The sequence below is a fragment of the Myotis brandtii genome, unplaced genomic scaffold, assembly GCF_000412655.1.
Source record: "Myotis brandtii unplaced genomic scaffold, ASM41265v1 scaffold23, whole genome shotgun sequence".
Classification (NCBI taxonomy): domain Eukaryota; kingdom Metazoa; phylum Chordata; class Mammalia; order Chiroptera; family Vespertilionidae; genus Myotis; species Myotis brandtii.
The window spans coordinates 2,684,058-2,700,910 of record NW_005358649.1 but is presented as its reverse complement, the minus strand read 5'-3'; the positions used below and the strand labels follow the sequence as shown (position 1 = coordinate 2,700,910).

Below are 16,853 nucleotides of genomic sequence, written 5' to 3'. Positions count from 1 at the left end.
CTAAAAGTTTGGAAATCAGAATGAAAATCACCTATGGCCTCATCCACCTCACCAACTCTGATGGTTGCATGTATTCTCTTCCATTCTTCCCTTAAAGTTGTAATAGCTAGATACCGTTTCCCTCTTCTTTTTGCTGAGCATCATATTAAACTAGGAGCTAACAATAACTGTTATCATCGATAAATGTCCTCTGGTGCCAGGGCCCAGGCTAGTTGCTTCCTATTTGATTCATAGAATCGTAACAATAAGAACACAGTACAGGCAGCTCCCCACCTGCCCCCATTTACAGGCAAGGAGCCTGAGACTCAGAGAGGTTAAGTAACTTACTCAAGAATCATATATCAAGTATATGGGTTCAAACTAAGGTGTAACTCCAAGGCCATGATCCTTCCTCCTATAAAGTGACTTCTTCAAAAGCATTTTTTTCGTGTTGCTACATGATACATTTTTAAGCAAAGAGGAATGTCAGTACATAAGTTTGACCACATAATCTATAGAAGCAGCACCAGAATAGATGATGCTGAGGATTTAAAGGGATAAAGGCATGATCCCTGCCCTTTAGTGTCTGCTTCAGTGCGGAAAAACTAACCCCTATGACACACATACAAAGAATACACAATAGGGCTTAATGTGGTAGTATTTGCTATAGTAAAAACTCTACAGAAAAGGAGATAAATGAGGATTATGTCCCATATGCAGAGAAGGCTGCTAACAGATTTAGGATTTCAGCTAAAATTAAGAAGACTGACAATGCCAAGTATTGGTGAGAATGTGGGACACCCAGATTTCTCACGCGTGGCTCGTAGGAGGGTAAATGGTAAAACACTTTGGAAAACAGTTTGACAGTTTCTTATAAAAATGTATTTATCTATGAGTCAGCAATTCTCCGAGGCATTTACCTATGAAAAGTGAAAGCTTATGTCTGTTAAAAGACATGTACATGTGTATTATAGCAGCTTGTATATAATAAGCCTGTTTTCATTTTCTTTTGTTGAGTAACAAATTACACAAACTACATCCATTTATGAAGTCACTGTTCTGGAGATAGGAAATTCAGCATGGCGTGGCTGGGTTCTCTGCGCGGAGTCTTATGAGGCTGAAATGAAGGTGCCAGCAAGAATGAGTTCTCGTCTAGAAGCTCTGGGGAGAAAGTCCACTTTCAGCTCATTCTTCTTGTCGGAAGAATTCAGTATCGTGCAGCTGCAGGACTGAGGCCCTGCTTCCTTGCTGGGTGTTCGCTGGGCACCACTCTCAGCTCCTAGGGGTCACCTGCCTTCCTTGTCATGTAGTCCCCTCCATCTCACATCACCAACAACATATCGAACCCTTCTTGTGCTTCAAATTGCTGCCTTTTTGTACTGCCAGCTGGAGAGAACTCATCATGATTAGACCAGGCCCACCTCAGTAATCTCCCTGTCAATTGCACCAACTAACAACCTAACCACTGGAGTAGTTAATCCTGGGGATTAGGAAGGTGCACACTGGGCCGGGGTCTTGCAGAAATCTCAGGATTCTGTCGACCACAAACCCCCAATTGGAAACAACCCAGAGGTGCATCAACAGGAGAATGGATAAACAAACTGCGGTGTATAGCCATACTCTGGAAAACCCATAGCCCTAGCAAGGGACAGATTATTCATATTCATAATAACACAGATGCATCTCAGAAACTTGGTGCTGAAAGAAGCATAAAGAGTACTCATTGTATGATTCCATTGGTTTGAAGTTCTGGAAGAAGCACAACTAATCTGTGATAATAGAAAATAAAAGTAGTGGTTATTGTGGGGATAAGAAGGTGGCGATAGCCTGAGAATGGGCACAGGAGAACTTTCTAGGGGTGGTGAACGTGGGTGACCTCTTGGTAGGAGTGTGGATTACATAGGTGCTTTCATTTGTCACATGCTTAAGATCTGTTTATTGCACTGACTGTAAATTCCACCCTAATTTATAGAAACTAAAACATTACTCTGCTGGGTCCTTGTTTTAAGAAATGAATCACATATATATGCTAATGTACCACTATATATATATCTATATATACCATCATAAAACATGAAAGCGAGAAACAACTTTACAAATTGTCTATTCTAATTCCCTTTTAAGCACTGTGGCCTTGATGAAGAAAAAAATTGAAAATTCCTCATGATAAAATCTGCTGCAGCCACCCTCTGCACTCAGGAGGGGAGGTAGACAGCGGCACCCATTGGGGCTGCCAGCAGGAAATGCGACAGGACAGGCAGCGACCATCTAGAAGTGTGAGCACGAATCTGGATGGAGACATTTTCCTTAGATATGTTTGGCAGGAGACAGTTTTCTTACTGAGGTTGGTTTGATCAGGGAATTCACAGCATTATGCTGCTGCCCCGTGGCTTGGCTACGAAATAAGTTGTAGAAACTCCACTGTGGTTATGGCTAATAAAAGACATACAGTACATGGTGTTAATTTCAGTGTCTATCACTTACCCTACCTCTATAGAAATCAGTGATCTATAAGATAACCAAATGTTTTATGATGTTATGAGCAGTAAAAGAACAAACTTAGGTAGATGGTATTCACAAAGCTGCCCTCCGCAATTTTTAGGCTATTCTTTTTATTTATTTTAATTGATTTCAGAGAAGGAGAAGGAGAGATAGATAGAGACATCAATGATGAAAGAGAATCATGGATCGGCTGCTTCCTGCACACCCCACACTGGGGATTGAGCCCGAAACCCTGGTATGTGCCCTGACCGGAATGGAACCATGACCTCCTGGTTCATAGGTCGAGCCATGCTAGGTGGGCTAGGCTATGCTTTTAAAAAGTTTCACATCTACGAGATTAGTTTCCTAGGTTACATTACCTTCATATGATTCCCTGGCTGATTATTGACTTTATATTTTAAGTGCATAATGAAAATATTTAGATGGTTATTAAAATCACTATAATTTAAACAGTTTGGTTATCTTAAAAATTCTGTATTGTGTTTTGCCCTTTTGTGATGAGGCGTGGCCACATGCTAGAGTTTAAATTTTTAAGTTTATTTTCTTAGTGTCTGAAGCCTATGTTCATCGACACCTCTGTAAGCATTTCAGGTTCTCTCAGTTGTTGGAGTAGCTTTCCAGAGTGGGCCTGGCTCCTTTCAGTGATGTAAAGAGAATTAATAAACACCCACTCCATCCTACCAAAGCTACTTATATGTTGAGTGGTTAATATAATTCAATAAACTAGGAGTTTGGGAATTAGTATTTTCAAATTCTTTGAGTTCTGAGAAATTGCAGTTTTTCGTATAGATAACTCATGATAATCCTCTGTGTAATTGTACTACAACAATTCTGTTTTTTCTGTATTACACAATATAGTATTGACTTGTAGTTAATGTAAAGTGATTTTGTTAGATAAACTCTTTGTCTTGATCTATAGGTATTAAAATAATTATTATTTAAAATATCTACACACCAAAAAAACCAACACTGTGCAATTGCTCTTCTATGAGGTATTAAATTCATAGAAACAGAAAGTAGATGTGGTTGCCAAGGCTGGGGGGAAGGAGAATTGTTGTTTAATGGGTAGAGGGTTTTGGTTTGGCAAGATGGAAAAGTTCAGAAGTGTTGCAAAACTGAATATGCTTATGATTGCTGAACTGTACACTTTTAGATGGTGATGATGGCAACTTTTAGGTTATGGGTATTTTACCACAATTGAAAGTAAAAGAAAATATTATAATATCTACTATGTTTTTCATTTTTGAGATGAGAAAACCAAGGCAATAATTATAAGCAAGAAACGTAAGATGTAGCTTAATCTGTTTACTTCTTTTTTTCATCTCTCCTTACCCCATCTTTTTGTCCATTTTCGATTTTGCAGCACATCTTGGGCTTAAACTCCTTCCCAAAGTTGCTTGATTGGTAGATTTAAAACATTTTAATATGAAACAAACCATAACTGAAAATGAAGCAGGCATTCATGTAATCTGCTGCTCTTTGCCTAGCACTTCAACCTGTTACTAGGGACATTTAAAAAGTAGGGAGCAACCACTGTGTCAGGCACTGTGCTAGCATGTCCACATATGTGTTTTGAGAATTGATCGTTTATCAGAAATGAATTAAATTGGCCAGACTGAAAGCAACTTTTGATTATTATTGTCTTTTAAGATTGTTTTGGCCGTGGGAATATTTTACTGCTTGGGACAGTTTATACATTACTTAATGAGGATATTTTCCTAATAAGAGTACATTTTGGTGTTAAAAATTGTGCTTTTATGTATTTAACTGTATGAGGAGCTAATTTCCAATATGTGGGTAGCCATAATGTCTCCAGGGTGTTCCTTCTGCCAGATTTATATCCCTGGAGGCAAAGCTGGAGGGAACAGGACGGTACACATTCTCTTCTAACTCCCGCCTCCTGGTACTGCTCAGAGTTCTTAGCCAAGTGCTGCACTCTCGCGAAAGGAGGAAGACCGGGCATCAGAATGTTTGTGTTAGCAGTTATTTTTAGCAGCAGATCTAGAAAATGTTAGCGTTTTCATTTTAGGGTGATACTTTTATATTTATTGATAATCCCAAAAGGAGTGAATGATTTTAGATTTCGGTGTGTGAGTGCTTGTATGCAGTATGCACGTTTGTGTGACAGAGAGGGGGAGGGTTGGAGAAAGTGGAAAGGAGGGAGGGAAAGGGAGAGGAAGGGGAGAACGAGAGAGAGAGAGAGAAAGAGAGAGAGAGAGAGAGAGAGAGAGAGAGAGAAGGAGACATCCCCTTACTAACAGGAGGGGACAGGGGCTTACTCAGTCTGTTATCATAAAGCTCTGCTAATGTAGCTTCTGAGTCATGTGACTGCAGAAAAGGCTATTATCTCAATGAAAAGGAAACTCGTTTTTAGAGCAAGCATAGAATAGAAGCAGGAAGAATTTTCGAGTGTTCCACCATGCTGGATTGTCAAAGGGAGATCTGTCTGATCAGCAGCTAAAAAAGGATTTGAGAGGCTAGTTTGTCAGCTGTGGTTAGAAACAAATGATAGACGGAGCTAAGCGGCAGGGGGCTCAGCATGTGTTTAGGTTGCCATTGGGGCAGAAGCAGAAGGTGGGTTTGGGTTAATAGAGAAGATTTATCTCTGAGGCAATAAATTTATTGCTAATTGTGGGGGGGCTTTTTGTTTTTGTTTTGTTGTTTTTGGTGCGGGTTTTTGGAAGAGTGGTGTGTGGCGTTTTTATTTACACCACTGGTGAAGATAAAGACAAGCTGCTGAACTCTGGTTTGAACTGCAGAGGCTGTGGACAATTACAAGGTGTGTTTCACGAGTGCTCTGACTGATGTTTGGTAATGTTCTTGGAATTCGGTGTGCTTGTGGATTGGATGTGCTGTTGCCGACCGGAGCGGGAGAACTAAGCATGACAATCAGGCAGTGGTAATGCCCTCAGGAACAAATAGGTACAATGCGATCCCAATTGGTTCCTTCCTGGTCCTTATTTCTTTTGTGTTTATTTAGTGACTTAAGGTTTCTTGCAGCTTCTTTATGTGGCCAAATACAGCCTCATGCTTATTTTAGAAAATATTTTTGATAAGCATTTTCTCAAATTCAGAAGAAGAATCTAATGCAAATCTTAATCATTAAGGAATAAATATAAACTTTATATTTCCATCTCTTTATTTTTTCAATATCCCTTTGAAATTCAATCTTAAAAGTGAGCTTTTCAGTGAATTTGAAATTATTTAATTTTTGGTTGGGTAATAAATGAAGGTTTCTTTTTTGGCTGAGCACTAATTAATAAAATTTTTCTTTCTATATATATAGTACCTAACTTTCTCTGATTTATTACATCCTTATGCTACTGCATTCAGGAAGCTAAAAACACCCAGTTAATCTTTATACTGTGCTTGTCCACTTTTGCTCATGCTAATGCTATTAATTCTCTTTGCAGTCTGTACCTTTCTGCTAACCTTGGAAGGTGTAGTGCTAAAAAATCTGAGATTGGTGAAAGATAATTATAAGCTTTATCTGAAGGGTTAACTATTACACAATATGTGCCTGAGGAATGAATTCACTAGCATATTTTTCATTTACCTTCTATACCAGATATGCCCCATTTGAGGTATATATTTTTAAATCACACATTTTGACACTAAGTATACTGTTTACATCTCCCTTGTGAAATTGACATTGAACTAGGAAAGAAATCTATCAAGCTATTATGCACTGTATAGAGAGTTTACAAAGTATTTATCTTTAAAAAAAAATAGTGAGAGTAGCTCAAACATAATTTTTAATTATACTAAGTACAGGCTATTTTCTTTCTTATAATATTTATAAACCATATCTTAGCATAATATAGTTTAATGAATCATTAATCTTATTATGGTGGGATTTTCTTTATTAAAAATCACTGGTACTTTAGTTTATCTCCATAAAAAGACAATTTGGTTTAACTAAACACTTAAGTAACTGTGGCTTTGATTGTTTTGGAATTTTTCTCTTTAATTCTGGGCCTCTCCCACCTTCTTGAAAGTTGTCTGTAAGACAGGGTTGCATACTGGTTTCAGCCCAAAAGTCACTAGCGTCATATGTTAAAATTTTGAATAATAAAAATTAGATAGTCAGAGTATTTGGACTTTCTTTGTTTTTCTTTTAAATTTTATTTTGTTGCCTTATCTAAAGTCTTTGAAGTGATCCAAGGACTTTAGAATAATTCAGGGTGGTTTTATTGAGCACATAATATTATTACAAGACCACTCCATAAAGCAATATGAGAAAACAAAGGCAAATACGATATTTAAACCAGCATGATAACTTATAACTGGCACTGGAACCCAGCCTCAATAAATGTAATTGTACTGTACAGCATCACCTCCAATAAGATTGCTTCCTTCAATGTCACTTTGTTATAACATTGATGAGGGGGGGGAAATCAATTCCTGACTGGGGCCACTGTCTGTGTGGAGAATGTATGCTCTTCTCACATCTGTGTGGGGGTTTTCTAGGGACTCCAGGTTCCTCCCTCATCCCAGAGATGTGCACGTGAGGTTGGTAGGCATGGCTACTTGTCACTGTCTGAGTGTGGGTGGGTGTGAGTGGCCCTGTGATGGAGGGCGCCCTGTCCAGGGTGGGTCCTGCCTTGGGCCCTGAGTGTGGTGACAGGCTCTGGTCACAGAGACCCTGAACTGGAATCAGTGGGGGTGGAAAATAGTTACCTTATTTGTTTTCATGAATCTTTCGTGAATATATTTCTCAAATGTGTGGTTAGCTCACACTTATTTCAGTGTTTAATATTAGAAGTGTTTTGGGTCTTTAACAATGTTTGATGATGTTTTTGTGATCAGAAATATATCTTAAGAACTCAACTCTTGTTTCTATCATTTAGTCTGTGGTCAAATTGGTTTCATTATAGGCCCTTTCACTTAACATTGAAGTTTCCTAGAACCATTGATGATGTTAAGTGAACACTTACTGTATCCTATAGGAATTTTTAATTGTTGAGAGGAATTTTTGGTACAACTTGTTTGGCCAATCAGAGAATACATTCGTCAATCTTCATGAATGACTTTTCACATGTGCAGGTTTAAATGGTAGTTTTAACTGGTGTCCATCTGTGGTAGTTCCTTATCTCCTTTGTATCATAACAAAAGGAAGTTCATTTTGTTTACAGCCACTTAAAACTAGGGTAGTTTTTGTTCCTGATCGTGTTGGTTTTCTCCTAGGACATCAAATATTACTCCTTTACATTCTAAAATACTTTTATGTTGTATTGTCACAAAATACCTTTACTTTTGGAGGTTGGCAGTGCGAAGAACCTCAGTCTTATGATTAGAGCTAAAAGGCACGAGTTTTGACGTCAGGGTAGTGTCTAAACAAGCCAGGTGACTAGCTTGCAAATCCTGCTGCACTTGAGAATTCCAACCACAGTAATTAACCGCAAATATTACAACCAGGTCTGAGCTTGTCGGGCTGAGGGGGTTTGTTGCTGGGAACAATCTTTAATTTGTGCAAAAGATAGGGTAAGAAAAGATGGAATTCAAGGTGATCTTAGTATTCAGTGTTGTAAAATTCAGTGAAATATGTACATAGGAATTTTTTTGTTTGTGAAAGTAAATGTTTGGGAAGATTTAGATGGGATTAGGTATTGGGCTATATTTAATACACAGTTTAATTCTTGGGAAGCCAAGGGGATGTAAAATTAATGAAGTGAAAACATCTGTGCAACAGCTAGCAAATTGTTCCCGGGGACCTCGTAGAGGGTTTACTCCAAAAATTATCACTCAGAACTGCTGAGAAAAGTTTGGAATCTCTTGGCTTACCCATTTCTCTCTCAAGTGTTGTAGTCCTTAAAGAGGTAAGCCCTGGCATTGTCTGGTGTGTATTTTAGTTGTAGCAGTGACTCCTTTCACCAAGCTCACAGTTAATATGCAGGGTTATAGCTTAGTCTAACATAAGCATACATTGGCTTTAACTGTAAAGATACCTTAATTATTATTATTTTTTAATAAATATTTTGCCTGAAACATTAAATACTACCATCTTGATGTTGAATAAAGTATTTCTTTTTAAAACCCAGTCAAGATGAGAAATATATAGCCATACTTGGGAGATATTGGGGTTCGGTTCCAGAACACCACCGTAATAAAGCAAAGGTCGCAATAAAGCAAGTCACACATTTTTTTGGTTTCCCGGTGCATATAAAAGTTAGGTTTACACTATACTATGGTATATTAAGTGAGCAATAGCATATGTCTAAAAAAACAGTGCACGTACCTTTGTTAAAAATACCTTATTGCCCCAATTTAAAAAAATCAATTAGCCCTGACTGGTTTGGCTAAGTGGATAGAGCATCGGCCTTCGGACAGAAGGGTCCCAGGTTCGATTCCAGTCAAGGGCATGTACCTTGGTTGCGGGCACATTCCCAGTAGGTGGTGTGCAGGAGGCAGCTGGTCGATGTTTCTAACTCTCTATCCCTCTCCCTTCCTCTCTGTAAAAAATCAATAAAATATATTTAAATTAATTAATTTAAAAATTTTTAATTTTAAAAGTACTTGTTATCTGATGAAGTTTCAACATAATACTTATTGACTAGTATCTAAGGATTTACAGATATAAAACATGAATTGTAAATATAAACCTCATAGTCAATTAACTATTATTTGACTTAACATATAAAATGATGAAACCAAACATCTAGCTTCTACCTCAATACAAGCATAACTTGTTTTATTGCACTTCACAGTGATTGTGTGTGTGTGTGTGTGTGTGTGTGTGTGTGTTTAAACAAATTGAAAGTTTATGCCATAAACTTTATGGCAACCCTGTGTTAAGTTGAGCAAGTCTATTGGCACCATTTGTTCAATAGCAGTTGCTAACTTCCTGTCTCTTGTCACATTTTGGTAATTTTAGCTATATTTCAAACTTTTTCGTTATTATTATTATACTTGTCATGGTGACCTGTGATCGCTGGTCTTTGATGTTACTCTTATAATTGCTTCGGTGAACTTAATCAATACGTGTTCTGAATGCTCCATAGACTGGCTATTTATTTTTTTTATTTTGAGAGAGAGACATTGATTTGTTGTTCCACTTATTGATGCATTCATTGGTTGATTCTTGTATGTGCCCTGACCAGGGATCGAACCTGTAACCTTGGTATATTGGGACTATGCTCTAACTGACTGAGCAACTTAATTGTTTTTAATTGGCCTTTTCAAATTTTGCTTTTGTGTTTTAGAATTTTAAATGAGAAAATGTTTAATTTAAAATTTTATTTTTATTTAATCTTATTACTTTTCCCCTCTCATTTTTTATTAATTGAATTTCCCCCCTTTTGATGAGGAAAACAACATTAGTAAATAGCAGTGATATTGTTAACCATAAAGCTAATCTTTATGTAGAATTTATTATGTGCCACATACTGTTCTAAGGATCTCACATATATTGATTTAGTCCTTATAGCAACATTGTTTGTGCTGTCCTTTGCCTGCACAGGAAACAGGCACAGAGAGGAAAAGTAACTTGTCTAAGCTCACACAGGTATAATAAGCAGTGAAGTAGGATTCAGACCCAGGCAGTTGCCTCTATAGCCTACACTCTAAATTGCTATATATACTGGGTTCAAATGGTGCTGCTGTTGGAGTTGCTGATTTATTCTGGAATGGGGACAGGATGAGCATAGGGATAAGGATTAAGGTAGAACTGATTTTGTTTTTTAATGCTTATACGTTTAATGAACTTTATTTCTATTCTACTTCAAATATGTTATAAGACGAAAGCATTGTTTAAATGGTGTTTGGTTTGCACTGGAAACATTCATGAAAAGTAAGTCACAGCTAATTCAGAAATGTGCTTTAGAGGGAGGTGATCACCATATGAAGGAGAGCATTGACATGGGTAGCAGAGATTGGTATGAGACATGGACTATGAATTACCATGAGATTCTCAGTTGAAGGCGTGTGCTGCATATTTTCTTAATTAGCTACCTCTCCTTTTCTTAGACCTTGCTCTTTCTAGGGTCATTGCACCCCGATGTAAAATCCAGAGAATCCAAATGAAGATCCTTGTTTTCAGATATTGCGAGCACCCCTGAAATAGTAACGCTGGCTTAGGATTTGTTGTGAGTCAGTTTATGTCCATGCACATTCCCGAGAGGAGCTTGTGTCTACACAGACGTACAGAGAGGGATCACTTACAGTTGGTGAAACTTTAATAGTTAACAGGCATGTTGATTCCTAGGTGATGTCACTCTTTCTTGTCGGGATTCGTGATGGGAATGGTTTTACCTCACACAGTCCTTGTAACTGGATCCTTGGAAATGAGTGGGGAAGTAAAGTATGGATATAGCTTTAGCATTTATCTTTGGTCTCAATTGCTGTACCCTCCTACCTGGTTTATTTGTAAAATGCAAAAATAACCAATTTTATTCTTGCACTTATATCTTCCTGCTCATTTATTTAACAGCTGTTTATTGTAAGAGTTTGTCATATCCTTCATTAATTAGTACAGGAGAAGAGTCAGCGACTGTCTCTGGGGGTGGGGAGAGGACTGATCAGGGGGCCCTTAGAGAGATGGTGAAAGTTAGGCCGATTCTTCAGTGGAGGACGACCAGCAGGCACTGGAGGATACTCTAGGCCAGGGGTGGGCAAACTTTTTGACTCGAGGGCCACAATGGGTTCTTAAACTGGACCGGAGGGCCAGAACAAAAGCATGGATGGAGTGTTTGTGTGAACTAATATAAATTCAAAGTAAACATCATTACATAAAAGGGTACGGTCTTTTTTTTTTTTTTAGTTTTTTTCATTTCAAACGGGCCGAATCCGGCCCGCGGGCCGTAGTTTGCCCACAGCTGCTCTAGGCCCTCACGACCCAGCATAGAGCCACCAGCCACAGGTAGCTTTTGATCATTTGCGATGTAGCGAATGCACATTGAGTGCAAACACAGGGTATGGCAAAAGTAGGTTTACAAGTTGTGAGTATGCAAAACACAGACTGTTTTTGTATTATTATTATTTATTAATTATTGGATTATTTCCCACTCGAACAGCTATAAACCTACTAAATGTACATTACTAAATTTAATTTCACCTGTTTCTTTTGACTTTCACTGTGGCTACTGGACAATTGGTGGCTCCCAGGATTCTCTCTTGTCAGCGCTGCTCTGAGCCAGGGGACAGCATGTGAGGGGGACAGTCGGGGGCAGTAATCTTTCCTATGGATGATGCATCTGTGCCAGATATGAGGGATATACCAAGGACCAAGATGGTATAGAGCCTTCCCCAGCCCACAGTCTTCTAATCAGTAGCAGATTAGAAGCATTTTGAAGTCCACATTCCTTGGTGGACATAAAATGCCTTTTCATGATCAGGCTCTACACATTCTCAACTTCTGTCATGTTCTACCTTTAATGGACAATAGTTTATTCTTCTTATTCACAGGAGTTATGTTCTGTAAAGTCGTGGCTAACACTGAATTAGCAAAGACTGAGTCGTGGCTAACACTGAATTAGCAAAGACTGAGTCATTGCTTCTTGGGGAAATACAGAATTCTTTAAATACCTCTGGTCACAACTCAATACATAACCTTATTTTAAGTGTGTTTCTATTGTGTTTCTGTTTAAAGATACTTTATTGTATATATATTGTTGATTCACTAACATTGAACTTACAGCCAGCAGCGCTGTAACTCCTGCCTGAATGAAGCTCATCTTAAATATGCATATTTCTTCATAAGGCTCATCGTAGCCTCCTGTGCATAGGGACATATATATCAGGCTGTGTGCTTTTCTCGTTTAATTTGCATACTAACTTGTGAGTGAATATTATTTCTGAATTATACAGACATGGAAACTGAGGCTTCAAAAGGTTAAGTATCTTTCCCAAGGTTGTATTGCTTGTCAATGGTGAAAGCAAGAGATGAGGCGGGCCTCACGTGACTCTGGGGCCATGTTAGGAGATGCCGTTAAGTACCATTCTCAGTAAGGCTTCTGTCTTTGGTGGGACCACAAATTCCCCCACTCAAAAGTGTCCATATCTGTTTGATAGCCTCGCCATTGAAATCTGGAAGAACTGAGCATGTGATATGATTTACTCTGACGTAAGGTCGAGAGCCCCTACGTATTTGTTAACTATGGTGACAAAGGTCCTCTGTGTGTCTTGTCATTTTTTTCGGTGTATCTTTTCAACTTCTCTCTCTGCCCCCAAAACAGCTCTGTCTTACATATCTCACAGACTCTAACCATCACCATTATCTTTGAATAGAACTTCTGTGCTGGCCACTCCAGTAGCCCGCAGAGCGGTGGAGAGGTGTCTCAGGTATTGTCGTGGTGTCTTCTGTGGGAGAAGCTGGATCAAGCTTCCTTGGCACAGCCCATGAGGGTCCGAAGGAGAAGCTGTGGGCATGGACCGTTCAGTTCAGAATAGGGTGCAGGAGAGTCGGGTCCTTTGAGACATTTATTGAGAAGATGGACAGGATTCTGGGTCTCGCATTTCTTAACACCGAATATTAGAAAACCGAGTTAAATTCCCTGCCTGTCCTATGTGAGTGTTTGTCTTTCATTTAGACAATAAGCTGGAATATATGTTGGTCAGAGCTAACCATTGTTGAGTTATATACACCTCCCTCTGCCAGGTTGAAGGAGAATTCCTATAATGACCCATACATTCCAGAGGTCCCTATGGGCTCCCTGGTTCGCTCTCACGTCACCTCCCAGGTTATTTCACCTCCCGGGTAACGTCAAGATAATTGGAATAGATTCTGGGACATAATTCTCTAATGTACGTGGTTGGAAATGTTATCAGGGTGCCTAGGGTTAAGTAGGGAGAGAGACAAGGTAACAGATGTTAAGTGGGAGTGGTTTCTTATACAAAGTTTACTGTGAGCAGATGTACAAGTAAGAGAAATTGACCAAATTATTGCCCAACATAAGCAAACAAACAAACAACAGTTATTGTTTTTGTTTCACTGGTAGAGGCCTGGGCTGCAGGTATGGAGCTCACTGAGGCACAGTTGTGCTACATGGGAGCCTGGTCCAGTCCTAAATGTCTAAACCGCCGAAGTTCAGTGTAATTTGCGGTTCAGGCAAGTAATACAATGTATTTACTGTTGGTTACAGTTGGTACCTGCAGGTGGCGGGCCAGTCTGAGGGCTAGAAACTTTCAAGCGGAAGCACAAGTAACCATATTACAGTGACGTGAGATTCAGAGAAAGGTTCATGCTCCCCTTGGTAAGCTGAGAGGGGAGAACAAGGAATCTCATTCGTTCACATCCTCTGTTGAATGTTCGGTTCACATTAGAAGATCCACATGTGGTAGTGCCGCTGTGCCTGGCAATACCAATGTCAACTCTAGCCCCTCGTGATGTTACCGGTAAAGATCCCCAGGGATGGCCGTTCCTCAAGCTTGAGGATGCTATGTTCATGTTTTCTAATATGTCTGCCTAGACTTTTCCTTGTACCCTCACTGGCAAGTCTCCTATTCTGTATTTTGAAGTTGTTATTTAAAAGCTTATGTTAGAGACTGTGTAGAATTGTGGAAAGAACATGGAATTTGCAGTCAGAGCTTGGTTGGGAGCCTACATGCCATGACTTAGAAGCTTTGAGACATCGAGACTCTGTTAACTTCTTTGATTCTGTTTTTTCTTTGTAAAACTGGGGGCAGTATCTGCTTTGCAGAGCTCTGAGAATGAAACAGTGCACTGGCTAGTACTGTGTCCAACACTTAATAATTACCAGCCACCTAAGACAACTCTTCTCCGTGAAGTACCCCTTCAACACACTTGGTGTGTTTTCTCAGCTGTGTATATTTAATCTCTCCAAGTGATTTTAAACTCTCATATCCCTGTGTATTTAAATATGTTTTTAATTAGTGTCTGTTCATTGACTAAATTCTCCATGCACCTGTTATTTCTTTTTCTAGAGCAACATGGAATCTCATGTGTCTATCTGAATTACAGATTTTTAATTTGCTTTTGTTATTGCAATCTAAGAGTATATTTTAATTTTATTTTTAGCTCCTGGTCATTATCACCTACATGACTGTTATCTTGCTTTCCCCTATTTTAGAACTTAGAGCAGTTGATTTGTTTTTTACTCTCACTGCAACATTCTACCTTTGTCCCTGTGGCTAGTTATGAAGACTATGTAGAAACATGCTAAAGCTTTTTCAATTTTAAAAGATACAGAACTGTATGTTTGGATTTTTAAAACCATAGAGATAAAAACTGGAAGGAAATATCTGCTGGAGGAGATGAGACCTGCGCAGGTGAGAAGACCTGTGCTGGAGGGAGGGTGCAAGCTCCAGAGTCAGCTGCTGGGATTTGAATCTCACTTCTACCACCTGTTGGCTGTGTTTGACCTTGGACATGGACATGTTAGTCTATTTTCCCGTACTTCTGGAAATAATGATAATAATGACTTCATAGGATTTTGGGGAAGATCAAATAAAACAATACAGGTGTAGCATAGTAGATACTCAATGGTGCCATAGCTTCAAACTCCATAGCACTTTGTAAAACAACTTAATTTAGTGAACATTGTCAGGCCTTCTGATAAGGGCGTAAGATAAAAAGACAAAACATACTCAGTTTCTGCTCCTTGAGGAGCTTAAAGTTTAGCCGTAGAAAAGACATAAATAATTATGATATACATGTAAATGATAGAGTTCTATATAAGCTATTAAAGGACAGAGGAAGGAAATTTAATTTGGGGGAGAGGGTCCTCTGAGCTGGGTCTTAAAAGATGAGTGGGAGTTAGCCAAAAGGGGAAGCTACATGGTTTGTCCGTGTATAACAAGCACAGCAAAGAGGTGAGAAGTTGTACTTGGTAGATGAGGAACCAGGGCAGACAGTAGGGTGGCAGAGGATCCTGGAGAAACGGGCAAGGGCTACATCATAAGGCAGCTTAGGTGACCTTTGGGGCAGCATAGACTTCCGCCTGGACGGAGTAGAGTCTGCTGAAGATTTTAAGCAGGGGAATTATCTGCAAGTAGGTAAACTTACGTTAGCAAATCCAGGTAAGAGGTGATGAAGACCTGGGCCAGAGCAGGAGTGATTATCATAATGAAGAGAGCAGAGAGTTGAATCTTTAAGAGGAAAGTCACATTATGGATGATTTGATGGGGAGAATGTGGAATTTAAGGATGATCAGTGGTTGGGTGCTTTTTCAGTGGGGCAGTTTTAGGGTGGGGAGAAGTAATCAATTCTGTGAACTGACCTCGAGCTGAATTTTTGAGGTGGAACCTTTGAGAGGTGAAGAAAAGAAAGAAAGATTTGGGAAACCATGAAAGTAGGTGATACCACCGAGAAGAATGAGAAGCAACAATTCTTAACCCTGTTTGAGCATCTGAATTACCCAGAGAGCTTCTCAGCAAAATATTGATGGTCAAGCCACACCTCTGAAATCAGATTTAATGGGTCTGGAGTGGTGTCCTGGTCATTTGTTGTGTGTGTGTTTTTTTAAATTGTGGTAAAGTACACATAACATAAACTTTACCATTTTTACTATTTTTAAGTATACAGTTTTGTAACATTAAGCACATTCACGACGTTGTCCATTTCCAGAACTTTTTTGTCATTTCAAACAGAAACTCTGAACCCATTAAAAACTCCCATTTCCCCCTCTTTGCAGCCCCAGTAGAACAAGTAACCTCTGTTCTACTTTATGTCGTTACTGGTACAAGATTGACTATTCTAGGTACCTCATGTAAGTGAAATTGTAATATGTGGCCTTTTTTAAAAAAATTAAATCTTTATTGTTCAGATTATTACATTGGTTCCTCTTTTTTTCCCACCATAACTCCCCTCCATCCAGTTCCCACCCCACCCTCCGCCCTCACTCCCCACCCACTGTCCTCATCCATAGGTGCACGATTATTGTCCAGTCTCTTCCCTCACCCCCCACACCCCTTTCCCCCCCAAGAATAGTCAGTCCATTCCCTTTCTATGTCCCTGATTCTATTACAATCACCGGTTCATACTGTTCATCAGATTATTTCTTCACTTGATTTTTAGATTCACTTGTTGATAGATATGTATTTGTTGTTCATAATTTGTATCTTACCTTTTTCTTCTTCTTCCTCTTCTTAAAGGATAGGATACCTTTCAGCATTTCATATAATACTGGTTTGGTGGTGATGAACTCCTTTAGCTTTGTCTTATCTGTGAAGCTCTTTATCTGGCCTTCACTTCTGAATGATAGCTTTGCTGGATAAAGTAGTCTTGGTTGTAGGTTCTTGGTACTCATCACTTTGAATATTTCTTGCCACTCCCTTCTGGCCTGCAAAGTTTCTGTTGAGAAATCAGCTGACAGTCGTATGGGTATTCCCTTGTAGGTAACTGATTTTCTTTCTCTTGCTGCTTTTAGCATTCTCTCTTTGTCTTTTGCTCTTGGCATTTTAATTATGATGTGTCT

The 16,853-nt window shown here is 39.1% G+C and overlaps 1 protein-coding gene across 6 annotated transcripts in view; it reads left to right on the top strand.

Moving 5' to 3' along the window:
• Window positions 1–16,853, top strand: part of NCOA2 (nuclear receptor coactivator 2) — a 249,509-nt gene that overhangs the window by 124,862 nt on the left and 107,794 nt on the right. Inside the window, exon 1 of one of the 6 annotated variants that reach the window (XM_014539823.1) lies at window positions 4,854–5,260. The exons of the other annotated variants lie outside the window; for them this stretch is intronic. The gene's annotated coding sequence lies outside the window, so the exon portion shown is untranslated. Of the gene's footprint in view, window positions 1–4,853; window positions 5,261–16,853 lie in introns of those variants that run through there. 6 annotated transcript variants of the gene reach the window in all.